The sequence below is a fragment of the Lemur catta genome, chromosome 1 (genome assembly GCF_020740605.2).
Source record: "Lemur catta isolate mLemCat1 chromosome 1, mLemCat1.pri, whole genome shotgun sequence".
NCBI lineage: Eukaryota > Metazoa > Chordata > Mammalia > Primates > Lemuridae > Lemur > Lemur catta.
The window spans coordinates 29,323,423-29,337,567 of record NC_059128.1 but is presented as its reverse complement, the minus strand read 5'-3'; positions in this window follow the sequence as shown (position 1 = coordinate 29,337,567).

The following is a 14,145-nucleotide window of genomic DNA, read 5'->3' as shown; positions in this document are numbered from 1 at the left end:
CCGTTCCATAGACTCTTCAGTTCTTTGCTTCCCTGCCATGGCTCCCCCACCGGAGGGTCAACTTCTGGAAGATAAGAGAAGAGACATGTGGCTGTGGACCAGCTGGGCAGCTCTCTGGGGCACCTAACTGCCGGGACAGCTTTCAGCTTTTGGACTAGTTTTGGCATAGTGTTATCCATAAGGGGTAATTTATTATTTACATTTTAAATCCTTCAATTTGCCTCTCAGAAAGTTGCCCAACTAGAAAAATTGTAAAAGAAAACAGAAGAAAGAAGAAGAAATGCAGGAAGGCTGGTAATATTTTTCTGACATCAGAAAAATAATTTTTGAGCACTTTTGGACATTGCTTTATATCTACATGCTTGTAAATGATCTCCCTCCTTGCTTAAGTATGAATGATTAAAGCTTTATATAGGTACATATAAGGAAATTCCTTTTTTAAACATAAGAGATTATACAATTTTTGTTTTATTAACTAGAGAATCCTGACTCCAACTAAACATATGTTACACAGATTTGAAGGATCCTGTTATCATTTATCATCAACTGCCCAGAAGCCCTAATGTCTCCGTCTGATTCTAGGAGGGAGGGTGGGCTGGTCTGCCTTTACATTTTGTGTAGCTCTTAGAATGCTGTTAAATAAATTGCCTTGTGTGTGGTTGATCATATTCAGTGTTTATCAGCAAAATCAAACAAATGGACAAAATGTCAGCTGCTCTTACCAATTCTGCCACCAGATGGAAGCAAATCACCTCTGATGGGATTGGTCTGCACCTGGGGACTGCTGGGGCTGGGGGTTGGCAGAGTAAATAGGAGTGTGGATGCAGGGAAGGGGTAGGCATGGTGTTTGATATGGAGAATCCTTTGTGGAAGAGGGAAGAAGCTTCCAGAGGCATAGCTCAGCCTTACATGATTCACAACTTCTTAAAGCACTCTGTATAAACATAACTTTTCCTGTTGATTTTTCTGTACAGCCATATTTTTTTTTTTTTTTTTTTTTGAGACAGAGTGTCACTTTGTTGCCCGGGCTAGAGTGAGTGCTGTGGCATCAGCCTAGCTCACAGCAACCTCAAACTCCTGGGCTTAAACAATCCTACTGCCTCAGCCTCCCGAGTAGCTGGGACTACAGGCATGCGCCACCATGCCCGGCTAATTTTTTCTATATATATTTTAGTTGGCCAGATAATTTCTTTCTATTTTTAGTAGAGACGGGGTCTTGCTCTTGCTCAGGCTGGTCTCGAACTCCTGACCTCGAGCGATCCACCCGCCTCGGCCTCCCAGAGTGCTAGGATTACAGGCGTGAGCCACTGCGCCCGGCCAGTACAGCCATATTTTTATGCACCCATTTTTCCTCTTGATCTCTCATCCACAGTAGTTCAGAAATAATATAAGCTGCTCTTGGCTCAAATCTTCTCTTCCCAACTTCAAGACTTCTAATTGGCTCACAGAGACATTGAAGAACACAAAGTCTGCTTCCTTCCCCACTGAAGAAACACCTATAACATTTATTGAGGGCCTACTATGTGCCAGGCATTTTACATATCAAGTCCCTTTAATTTCTCAAAAATAGTTTCCATCAACCCCATTTCACAAATGAGAAACCTGAGGTGCAGAGAGGTAAAATAATTGGTCCCAGAACAAGCCCGTGGCAGAATCAGGGTCTGAATCCAAAATCTGTTGGCCTCCACACACATGTGTGTATCATAGTGTTTCTCAATCACAGCACTATTGGCATTTTGGGCTGGATAATTCTTTGTTGGAGACAGGAGGCTGTGGGCTGTGTCCTGCAGGCTGTTTAGAAGCATTACTGGCTTCTACCCAACAGATACCAGTAGTACTCTCTCCCCTAGTTGTGACAACCAAAAATGTCTCCAGACATTGCAAAATGTCCCCTGGGAAGGAAAACTATCATCAGCGAGAAGTGCTGATGTGTAGAAGCTTTGGCTGGGCTGGGCTTCTGGTTGCTGCAGACAAGTGTAGTCTCAGAGCAGGAAGATGGCTCCGTCCAGGCAACGGCCTTTCAAGGCTCTTGCTCCAGCCCCCTTCCAGCTGCTGCTGTCTTAGAGTGAGGAGTCCACAGAGCTAAGGGGACATGCCTACCTATAGCACCTCCACCTTTCTGCACCACATTCTATTTTCCAGGGCCTCCACGGGCTTGTTGCCAGTTCTCCTGGCTGCTAGAGTGTGCACTTCTGCCCCTGGAGTGTGCCAAAGGTATCTCCTGAGGCAAAGGAGGTGGACAGAACTGGACATGTGAGCTAGGTTGTCTGGACACAGAGGTGCACGCAAGGCCCCTCTGCTGGAGGATGGTGTCAGAAGTGGGAAGACAAGGGTAGTGGGCTGTGAGCGAGGGGCCTCCATTTGTATCTTAGCCTGGAAATGTTAGGGTGAGCTTGCTCCAGACCCCTGCTGCTGGGTGGCTGGTGGGAGATATGATTGTGGGTCTAATTGACACATCAGTTTGAAGACCTCAGAATCACCAAATTTGCCAGCATAGAAAGGCTCTCAGGGCTTTAGGCTTTCTTCTGAATCAGATTCTTTAGGGAAATTTCCACCATGTTCACTTCTCACTTGGTGATCATTTCCTACTTGGAAAAAGTTACCATTTCTCCTGGAAAAGCAGATGGGAGTCAAACCAACAAAGGCACGTGGAGAAGCGGGGCTCAACCAGGCTCTCCCACCAGTTGAGGGACCCTCACACACAACTGCCTTCCAGTGGAGGAGTGGTCAAAACCTGGCTGTCACCCTCCCCCTCGACCCCCGCAAATGGGAATGTCTGTACTATTTTTAGCCGAGGAATTAATTGAAATGACTTCTAGGTTTACTTGGTCACAAGTAATACAGGTGTGGAAGTGTTTTAACTCATTTGCAAATAATTAAAATACAAAGTTTATCCATAATCCCCATTAATGGATATTGATAATGTTGCTCTCAATTTTGTGAACATTATAAATGATACATGTCTGCCAATAGAGGACTGGTGATTAATTTATAGTACATCCATATGCTGGAACTCAGGGCAACCATTACAACCAGCACAAACCAGTAAAAAGATGAGCTAAGATTAATTTCTTCATAAAACAAATATATGGTGAGCACATAGTATGTGTTGGTGCCTGGTTAAGCACTGGATAATAAAAACATATGTTTTGACTTGCAAAGATGTCCATGATAGGACATTAAGTTTTAAAAACCCATTCACAGTATACAATACAATCACATATATGCTATCATATATTTATACAAAGGTAATAGTAACCACCTAACTGAATGCTGAGATTCACTGTGTGCCAAATATTAGGCCGAGCACTCATACATGACTATTCCATTCAATCCTCATATCTATGGTTAATATTCTCCCCATTTTGCAAAAGAGATAATCAAGGAGGTTAAGTCACCTGGCCAGGGTCATAGACACAAGCTTCAGCAGCTGAGGTGGGATCAGCTCTGATTACAGAGCCTGAGATCTCCACCACTGTGCTTTACTGCTTTTCTGAAAACGTCTACACACATGTAAGACGATACCATATGACGGTGGAGAGAAGTTTCTGTGCTGCTTAGGATCATGGGAAAATTGCAGATAATTACACATTCTATTTTCTGTATTTTTAGAATGAATTATATAGCAAATTTTTCAAGATATAGAAAACAATTTGGGATTGTGATTGGTTGTATTTATAGAATACTGTGGATAGAATTAATATCTGCATAATATTCAGAATTCTTACCTAGGAATGTGGCAAATTTTTCCATATATATTCAAGGCTTTCAATGCATATTCCAATTATCTCTACCCTGCCCTCAAGTTAAGTGTGACGATTTTAAATGCACACATGTCACATATTTCTTGTTCAATTTAATACTAGGTATTTCATAGTTTTAGCTCTGTTTTGCTTCATTAAAATGGCCCCCTCCCCCACTCAATTTCCTTTTCTAACTGGATATTTCCTGTCTATGTCAAGGTAATTGGTTCTTGGGTATTAATTTTCTACTCAGCCACTGTATTGAACTGTCTTATTTTCTTATTGAGGTGAAATTCATACAACATAAAATTAACCATTTTAAAGTGAACAATTCAGTGTGAATTTGGGACATTCACAAGGTTGTGCAACCATCTCTGTCTAGTTCCAAAGCATTTAAGCACCCCGAGATAGAGCCCTGTGCCTATTAAGCTGTTATTCCCATGAACCGTCTTATTTTTCTGAATTGATTTTCTTTAGAAACCAGTGCTGTGGAACCCTTGGATACGATTGGGCCATGGGGCATTGGCAGGCAGGGAATCCAAGCTGGTGTAAGGCTTCTCCAAACCTTAGGCATATCCCTACTCCCATCCTCAGCCTGCTTGGAAAGACATAGTTCCGAGAAATTCCCACTGAAATGACCCTCAGACCTCCTCTGGCCAGTCACAAGCCTGGGTCTTGCTGCCAAGGATAATCAGTGCTTCCGCATGGCTGGAGCCCAGCTACGTGCTGCCCGCGCTGGCCAAGCAGCCCTCAGGGCTCGGAGAAGGCCCAGCGGTGGGAGTGAGGACACACAAGGCCGTTGGTCGTGGTCAACACCCAGGGACCAACATTCGCATAAGATCTGCATATTATTTATATTAGCTGAAATTTATTCTTAAATTTCCCACTTTCTTTAAAAAAGTTTATATTCGATGATGCAAATAAAATATGAAAACCTTCCCAATGTTTCTATGGCTATCATAGATCTGTTTTTTAATTTCGTTTTCTATTCGTCTATCACTGAGTCCAGGGCTGCTGTGCTGCTGTGTGTATGAGTGCGTATGTGTGTGTGTTTGCACCTAGGTGCCACACGCTGTACTGGGCACTGAAGACATAAAGACAGTGATAATCTAGGCCTGGCCTTCAATGGGCTCCCATTAGGAAGGACTAGAAACCCCACTCCCTTGACCCAAATCCACGCTCTCTGCCTCTGTACCATGTGGCTTCTTCCAGCTCTTTCTTCAGACTCAGCCATGGCTAATTTTTTCTGTTTTTAGTTGTTTTGGCTAATTTCTTTCTATTTATATTAGAGATGGGGTCTCGCTCTTGCTCAGGCCAGTCTCGAACTCCTAACCTCAAGCGATCCTCCCGCCTAGGCCTCCTAGAGTGCTAGGATTACAGACTATAGTTAATAATAATGTAATGTATATTTCAAAATTGCTAAGAGAGGAGATTTTAGGCGTTCAAATCACAAAAAAGGGTATGTGAGGATGGATATGTTAATTAGTTTGATTTCATAATCCCATAATGTATAGTATACACATATCAAAACATCACATTGTACCCCATAAATATATATAATTTTTACTTGTCAATTAAAAATAAAATTTAAAAAAGAAGAAAAAAAGAAGCTGTATTCAGTTATTGGGAATCAGAATTTGATACTTATTATTAATAAGACTTACCTTACTATTGTGTTGCTTAGGCTTAATATGTCCTGAATTAAGAGAGATGTTAAAGTCTGTTATGGGTGTCTTTATTTTTCCTTGCAAATGCTGTAATTTTTCCTTTATGAAAGTGATTGTTGTATATTAATAACTTTATATCTTCATATAAATTATAGGTTTTATAATTATAAAATGCCCTTTTTCTCTTTTAGTACTTTTTCAGGTCTAAATTCTATCTTATCAGATACCAGCGTTGTGATTCCTATTGCTGTTGTTTTTGGGATTTACATATACTCTGTATATCTTTGTCCATTTAAAAATTGTTAACTTATCTTAAGCTCTTTGCTTGAGATGTGTCTCTTGTGTTTAGCATAGATTTTCATTTTGCTTTTTTAGCCAGTATAAAAATATTTCTCTTTTAGTGAGTGAGTTAAACACATTTACCATGATAGACTCAATATGTTTGGCTCAGTTCTGTCATATATATTATGATATATTTCACATGTCTCTTTTATCTTTCATAGATCTTGTCATATATCTTTCACTATGTGGACTTTTTCATTCTCTCTCGCTCTGGATAGATCTTTTGGTGTTGAAGAAGGTTTTAATTTTTGTTCTAATAGTTATCTTTTTTTTTTTTTTGAGACACAGTCTTGCTCTGTTGCCCAGGCTAGAGTGCTGTGGCATCAGCCTAGCTCACAGCAACCTCAAACTCCTGGGCTCAAACGATTCTCCTGTATCAGCCTCCCAAGTAGCTGGGACTACAGGCATGTGCCACCATGCCCAGCTAATTTTTCTATTTTTAGTAGAGATGGGGGTCTCACTCTTGCTCAAGCTTGTCTCAAACTCCTGGCTTCAAGCGATCCTCCCACTTCAGCCTCCCAGAGTGCTAGGATTACAGGCATGAGCCACCGCACTCAGCCTCCAATGGTTATCTTTATACTCATATATACTTTTATATAATTCTCCTAGTCTCTTCTTCTCTCTTTTTTTGGCACCTGTTGTCCTTGGTGCCATAATATGAACAACATTAAAATTAGGTACTAACCTCTTCTCTCTGTTCCTTCCTTTTCTACCTTCCTTTCTATTTGAAGTAGTATTTTCTCCCAGATAATACTCATAAGGCAATTAGCAAGCTTATTCTACTTTCCATATACACTCTCCATTCTTCATCTACTTTGTGATATTGTATTTACATTGTCAGAGCATGTAACCATCATATGCTATTCTATTTCATAACCATAATTTTCTCTTAATTTTACAGGTAAAATTAAAGTTTACCACCAGTGCTCATGTAGGCATTATTCCAGTCAATTTTTGTTTTCTGAAACTAATTTTTTAGTAGATTGCTCAGGAAGGGATCATGTTAAACATATTCCTGAGTTCTTGTACATTATGGAAAGTTTGCCTGTGTCCTTTATACATGAAGGTCAGTTTGGCTGGATATAAAATCCACAGATCACATTTTCTTTTCCTTAGTATCTTAAATGTGTTATTCACTGTGTTTTGGCATAAAGCATTGCTGTTGAAGAGTCTGATAACAATCTCATTTTCTTTCTTTTATACGTGATTTGCTCTTTTATCTTGGATTTCAAATGATCCTTTTCTGTTACTAGTTTTTTAAGTGAATTGAGTATTTTTGGAGAGAGGGTGCAGCTAGGAGAACTTTTCTAGCTCCTTGGCTCTAGAGCTCCCTGTTCTGTTGTTTTTGCAAAGTGATAAAAGAGATGGTCTGGTATTTTCTGAAATCGTTTTCTCTGCTCTACTCCTCTACTTTTCTGTGATATTTTCTATCCTTTGCTCTTAACTGTCTGGTTCTGCTCCATTTGTTTACTACTTCCAGCACTTTCTCTTCAGTGTGGGGCTTTTTCTGGAAAGGAGCTTATGCTTTGAGTTTTGGGAGTTTCTAGGGCTCAGGCTGCTCCAGCACCATCAGTCATTATTGCGCCTCAGTCCTCTTGCTCTGGCCCATGAATTGGATCCTGCAGAAGCCCTCTCTGTTTCAGCTATTCTTGTGAGATTGGCTCACTGCATTTGCCAGTGAATTTTGGAGTCTCAGGACCTTCTTTCTGCTTCTACTCAAACAGAAGCCAATGCCATGCAAGTCTCATGTTATTGAAGGCTTGTTTCCATGAATACATACTTAGTGGTTTGGGGTGATACTGTGTCACGTAATATTGTTGTAGATATTTTCTGTGGGTCTTTGATTTTGCTGTCCTGGTTGCTCCCTCTGTGTTTGGAGGGGGTAATGGGAGATTAAAAAACTATGCTGTTGCCACCATCTTTCCAGAATCTACTCTCTTCACCTCACTTTTTTTATTCATTTAATTTTTTTAGAGACAGTCTCACTCTGTTGCCCAGGCTGGAGTGCAGTGGTATGATCACAGCTCACTGTAACCTCAAACTCTTGGGCCCAGGGGATTCTTCCACTTCAGTCTTCCAAGCAGCTGGGATGACAGCTGTGCACCACTACACCTGGCTAATTTTTTATTTTTTGTAGGGACAAGGTCTTTCTATGTTTCCCAGGTTAATCTGAACTCCTGGCCTCGAATGATCCTCCTACCTTGGCTGCCCAAAGGACTAAATTTTATTTTTAAAGACAGTTTTAGATTTACAGAAAAATTGCAAAGATAGTATAGAGAGTTCCTACCTATACTGTACAATGAAGTATCTCTATTATTAACATTTTACATTAGTATGGTACATTCACTATAATTAACACACTGATATTGATAAATTATTATGAATTAAAATCCATATTTTATTCAGATTTCCTTAGTATTTACCTAATGTCTTTTTTCTGTTCCAGGATCCCACATTACATGTAGTCATTGTGTCTCCCTGGGCTCCTCTTGGCTGTGACAGTTTCTCAGACTTCCCTTGTCTTTGGTGACCTTGACAGTTTTATGAGTACTAGTCAGGTATGTTATAGGATGTCCTCAATTGGAACTTTTCTGATGTTTTTCTCATGATTAGACTGGGCTGTGGGATTTGGGGAGGAAGACCACAGAAGTAAAGTATAATTCTCATTACATTAAATCAAGGGTACATCCTGTCCACATGATTTATTACTGTTGATGTTGACCTTGATCACCTGGGTGAAGCTGTGTTTTTCAGGGTTCTCCACTGTAAGGTTACTGTTTCTTCTCCTTTCTATACTGTCCTCCTTGGACAGAAGTCACTATGAGCAGCCCATACTTAAAGAGTGAGCAGTTATGCTCCACCACCTTGAGGATGGAGTATCTCTGTGAATTATTTGATACTCTTCTGCATGGGAGATTTGTCTCTCCTCTCCCATTTATATTGTTTATTCTGTCATTAATTTATATCAATAGGAAGTCTTGAATATTTATCATACTTTGGGTTACAACCTAATACTACTTTATTTACTTTGTTGCTCAAATTATATTTATTCCATCATTAATTTATATCAGTAGGGAGTCTTGAATATTTATCTTACTTTGGGTTATAATCTAATACCACTTTATTATTTCAGCATGGGGCATTGGGAGCTCTTTCATTTGGTTCCTGTGTTCCTTTGATATAGGCCCATTATTTTGTGAGTGTGTGGGGGTGTGTGTGTGTGTGTGTTTGAGCACTTCCTTACTTCCTGGTACTACAAGATGCCCCAGGCTCATCATTTTCTTAGTCTTACAACCAGTCATTTTCTCCAAGGTGCCCTGGGTCCTTTTATGGAGAATGGGTTTAGAAGCCATGAGGTGGCTGCTAGGTGTGCTCTCCCTCTCTTTTAACTGGTGCTGGTGACCTCTGTTTCTAGGGCTCCCCATTCTCTCAGGCTACCACCTCTTTCCTGCTTCACTTCCTGCCTGGATCCCCTAGCCGAGCTGCCCTCGAAGTCACCATCCCTTGACCATGCCGTGCCCTCGTCCTGCCAGTTCACAGTCTTGGACCTCCTTGACTTTGGTTCTGCCCTGAGGTTGTCAGGTGCTGAGAGGTCTGCTGAGCTCTCACTGTGGCTTGGCAACCTTACCATTCTCTGTGACGGCTGTCCCACGCCACTGCCCTGTGCTCAGTCCTGTCTCTTGCACTCTTAGCTATTGCTCTCCTATGTCCCCAGGAAAATGGAGACCAATCGGGGCTCAGCCCCTAAATTTCCCTCTCTACAATTCCAAACTTAGGTGACTCTTATATCCACCTCCCCACCTCTGTTCTTCCCTTCATGCCCGTCCTTCTTCTCTCTCATTTCAGAGAACATGTTTTTTTTCTGCCTTTCCTCCAGGCCAATATCTCCATTGGCTCGAACCACCCGGAGGAGGTTTCTCTTTCCTCTCATCCTCTCTAGAACTGGGCTCCATCACTGACCTAATTTGGTGTGTTCCCAAATGCTCCTCAACACTCTTTCTCTCTGCCTGGCAACATGTCTAAATTCTCATCCTAAACACACCCCCTGAACTTTCTACATGACGTGACGGCTCCCCTTCCCTGTTTTTCCATTTCTCCTTTCTCCTTCCTTCCTCCATCACGCTTTTGGAGAAAGCCAACGCTAAGAACTATATTGGCCACAGCCCTTCCTCTTTCATGCCCACAAACTTGCCTTCTCTGCCACTTTCCCAGAACTTTCCTCATAGAGACTCACCATACTCAGTGGTCTCTCCTTCACCATTGTCCCATTTGGCCTTTTTAGGACAGCACTGTCCCTTTGTGCTCTCCTTTCCTCCTGGCATTTGAGCCCTCCTTGCTGCGGGACAGATGTGCTTCTGTCCTGGCTCTCCTTCCTCTCTTCCTGCTCCGTCTCGGCCCCTTTCATTGGCTCCTCTTTCTTGGGCTCTCCCTGGACCTCAGGACTACCAGGCTTTGTCGTTGGCTCTGGGGTCCCTCCAGCCTCCACTTCCTACCAGCCTCCATTTTGGATTCAGCAAATACTGACTTCCAGCCCCTCCTAGACTCATCAAGTTGGATTCTGCACACATGCAATGTGGCTGTCTCTGTTTATCAGAGCTCCATGGCAGCTCTGGCGAGCAGTTAGGACAGAGACCTCTGACCTCTGTGTTAACAATTCCAGGAGGATCTCTTCACTCTTCACGCAGGGCTCTCTGTTCAGCCCTAAATGCATAAGTCCATCTACTACAGGAGCCACACAGGAACCTCAGATCAACAGGTTGAAGCATAACTCATTCCTCTTCCTCCCTCCGTTTTGCTGCCAGCCTTGCCCTGCTCCCTTCTCCTCCCCAAGGCTGTCCCCATCTGCCCGCTCAGGCAGAACGGAGCACTCGCTTTGACTTCCCCCTTCCCCCACTCCCAGATCCAGTTGGCAGCTGTGCCCTGCTGATCTGAGATGTTCCTCTTCCTCCCTGTCCTCCCTGCCACTGCCACCTGGACTGAAGTGAGAGCCCCAGACCTATGAAATCAGAACCATGGGAGTCTGCATTGCGAATACGCTCCCCAGCATGTCCGATGCACAGTGATGTTTGTGAACCCCGGCTGCAGGATGAAGTCTAAGCCCTGCAGCTGGCACACAATACCTTTCTACTCCTGGGCAGCTTGGACCTCCACGGTCACCAGATTGTCAGACGCAGCTACCACCTCACAAAGATTAAGTTCTGACTGTCCTGGTCTGCTTCCTTTCCCCTGAAAATAGCTCTGTGTCCTTGCTTGTTCTGATTTCTCTGCCTGGCTCAGAGAAACCAAGACTCATGGTGAGAAAGATCCCAGAGTTAGAAAGTGGCAGGGCCAGGACTCAAACCTCGGAGCCTGCACCCTTAACCACTCTGCCATGCTGGGTCTAGGGACTGACTGATTAATTTAGCAAAGGCCCACCCCACCCTTTTTGTTCTAGTTCCAGCACTGTCCCTCCCTCCAGAGCCCCTCTCACCAAGGGGTTACCATCCCCTTTTATCTTCCCTTTAAGTGGAAGATGTCTGTCTACTCTTCCTCCCTCTCCAGAGGCCTGGCCATTTCCCCCCTGGCTCACCTCCCCCATCAAGCAGCAAAGAGGCCCTGTGATGAATGGAAGGGAAAGCGGAAGGGGAGGGGGACACACGGAGGGAGAGAGGCTGGAGGGGGAGGAGAGGGGGAGGGGAGGAGGCAGTGACCGCCGTGGAGGCAAAAGCAAGGCTGAGTGGGATGGAGTGTGAGCAGAGCGCCAGTGCCGCGAACCTTACTTTAATCACAGGGCCCCATGCTCAATTTAACAGACACAAGGGCTCAGAACGGGGTCTCTGTGCGGCGGTGGGGCAATCAGCGGCCCGCGGTTCCTGGGAAAGCATTAATTGCGGATGACAATGTGTAAACAGTGGGGATGAATGGAGTGTGCAGGTGTGAGCGGCTGGGGCCAGCAGGCTGTTTTCACACGAGCTGCGGCTCCTCCCCGGTTGACCTGCTCCCCAGAACTCCACGGGCAGCAGCAGTTGGGAAACCGTTGAGGGTGCTGGAGTTTGGCGGGGGCAGCGTGGAAGATGGGGAGGCCTGGAAGGGCAGAGGCCTAGGCGATGAGTTATGGGGTGTGCATGTGCGTGTGTGTTGTGGGCTGCCTGCATCTGGCCTAGCCTGTAGCTGAGCCACCTGCTCTCTGGAAAGCAAGGCTGGATCTTTAATAACAACTAAGTGTGTCAGGGCCTGGGGAGCTCGGGGTGTGCTTGGGCCTGCCATCCGCCTGGGCATAGACGGCCAGCGACAGGAAAGCCCAGGAGGATTCCCAGAGGCCTTGTCTTCTCTCTCCCAGCACAGCCCCGAGATGTGCTTGGGGAAGGCCAGGCGATGCCGAGGGCGTTGGTCTGCTGGGCCTTCCTGAACCAGCCTGGGGGCCCCCCTGGCTGACCTGGGTGGGTGGGGTGTCAGGGCAGGGAGGTGGGGGTTGTGAGGAAGAGGAGGGTTACTGAGAGACAAGTCCAAAAAAGCCTGGATATTGGAACACCTTTCAACAGATGATCTCAAAGCTTCTTTCCAAAGCTGTCCCCTAGCAAACGTAAGGACTGAGGACAAAGTGTGTAGGAGAGGGGTGGCTTCTCTGCCCGGCTACAGCTGGCTCCTGGAGTGACCCCCTCAGAGCAAGCAGCACTAGATCTTGGCACATCATATAATAATGATCATGATAATCGTTATTATCATGGATGCTATTTACTGAGCTCCTATGTGCCAGGCACTCTGCTAAACGCAGTACTTACATCGAGCCCTGGGTCTGCTTCATGTACAGCTTCCCACGTCACTCATGTCTTCCCAGGCCCACTGGGACTCTCTGGGGACAAAGGCAATGCCCTGCATTTCTCTTCTCTCTCCCATGATCCCTCGAATGAGCTGGGCCCCCAGGAACCCCAGGAGTTCAGGCTTTATCACGTAGGCCGTGGGGTCCATGGACTTGTTTAGGTAGTTGATGGTCACTGGGTTTCAGAAAGATGGCTCTGGCCATGGGGTGTGGCTCAGGGAGCGGAGGAGTGACTTGGAGGTGGAGGGGCTTGAGGGAGTTAAAACAAAGCCAGTGAGGAGTGAGGAGCGTCTACCTGTGGGTGGCGTGGAGCTGGGGAGGACGGGGTGCATTTCAGAGCCACGGAGGAGATGACTTCTAGGGCTCCAGGACTGGCTGGCTCTGTGGGGTGCAGGCCCAGGGTTCTGGTTTGAACCACCTGGCCAGGTGGTGGCAGCAGTATTGGTGTTCCCTCCTGGGAACACAGGCTGGGAGGCAGGTTCACAGGCGAAGAGAATGAGTTGAATTTGGAATGACTTTCTTTCCAGTGGTTACCGTGGACTCAGGGCTGTAGTAGTGAAGAAGTGAAAGCCAAAGTCCCATGGGGATTTCCTGAGAGCCTGGGCCAGGCTGAGCGTCCCAGCGCAGAGTGCTGTCACCTGGCAGTGCCAGGCTCGCTCTGAACCCCACTGGGGGCCGGCCCTGAGCAGAAAGCAGGCAGGGTGAACTGGCGGCAGGCTCAGAAGAGGAAAAAAATCAAGTTGGTGCTAAAATATCTCAAGCATGAGCCAAGAAAAAAAAAGCATGCAGATGCCAGTTGAACTCTCTACCTCAAATCTGTTTTCTTCAGGTAGCCTGTTCAGGCCCTACCCCTGGCTTGTTTTTATTTTCTTTTCAGAAAAACAGATTAGTTATTTTATTCCCTGCAAATTCCAGGCACTTGAAGTGAGGTTAAAAACTTAAGTGACTTTCCAATCAAAGGAAAGTCAACAGTAACCCAGGATTAAAAAACTAGGGTGAGGCCAGGCGTGGTGGCTCATGCCTGTAATCCCAGCAATTCGGGATGCTGAGGTGGGAGAATCGATTGAGGCCAGGAGTTCAAGACCAGCCTGGGCACCATACCATGAGACCCCATCTCTACAAAATATTTAAAAAATTAGCTGGGCATGGTGGCATGTGCCTGTCATCCCAGCTACTTGGGAGGCTGAGGCAGGAGGATCCCTTGGGCCCAGGTGTTCAAGGTTGCAGTGAGCTATGATCACTCCAGCCTGGGTGACAGAACAAGACCCTATGTCTAAAAAACAAAAACAAACTGGGCTGAGAAGCTGAATATTGAATATTACCTATATTTTTGGATCATTTTCCTGTTTCAGTTTTTAATAATGCTTGCTAGTAAGGTGGTTCTGGATCCAGAGCCTGGGATCAGATGCCAGCTCTATCATTTGCCAGCTGCGTGACATTTGGCAAATTTACTTAAACTTGCTGCACCTCAGTTTCCTCACCTACAAAATGGGGATAATAATCCCTACGGGCCGGCAGTATTGTGGGGATCAGATGAGCCCAAGCCTGAACGGGCCGAGGAGAGTGTCCGGCTCAGTCAGCATAACTAAATATT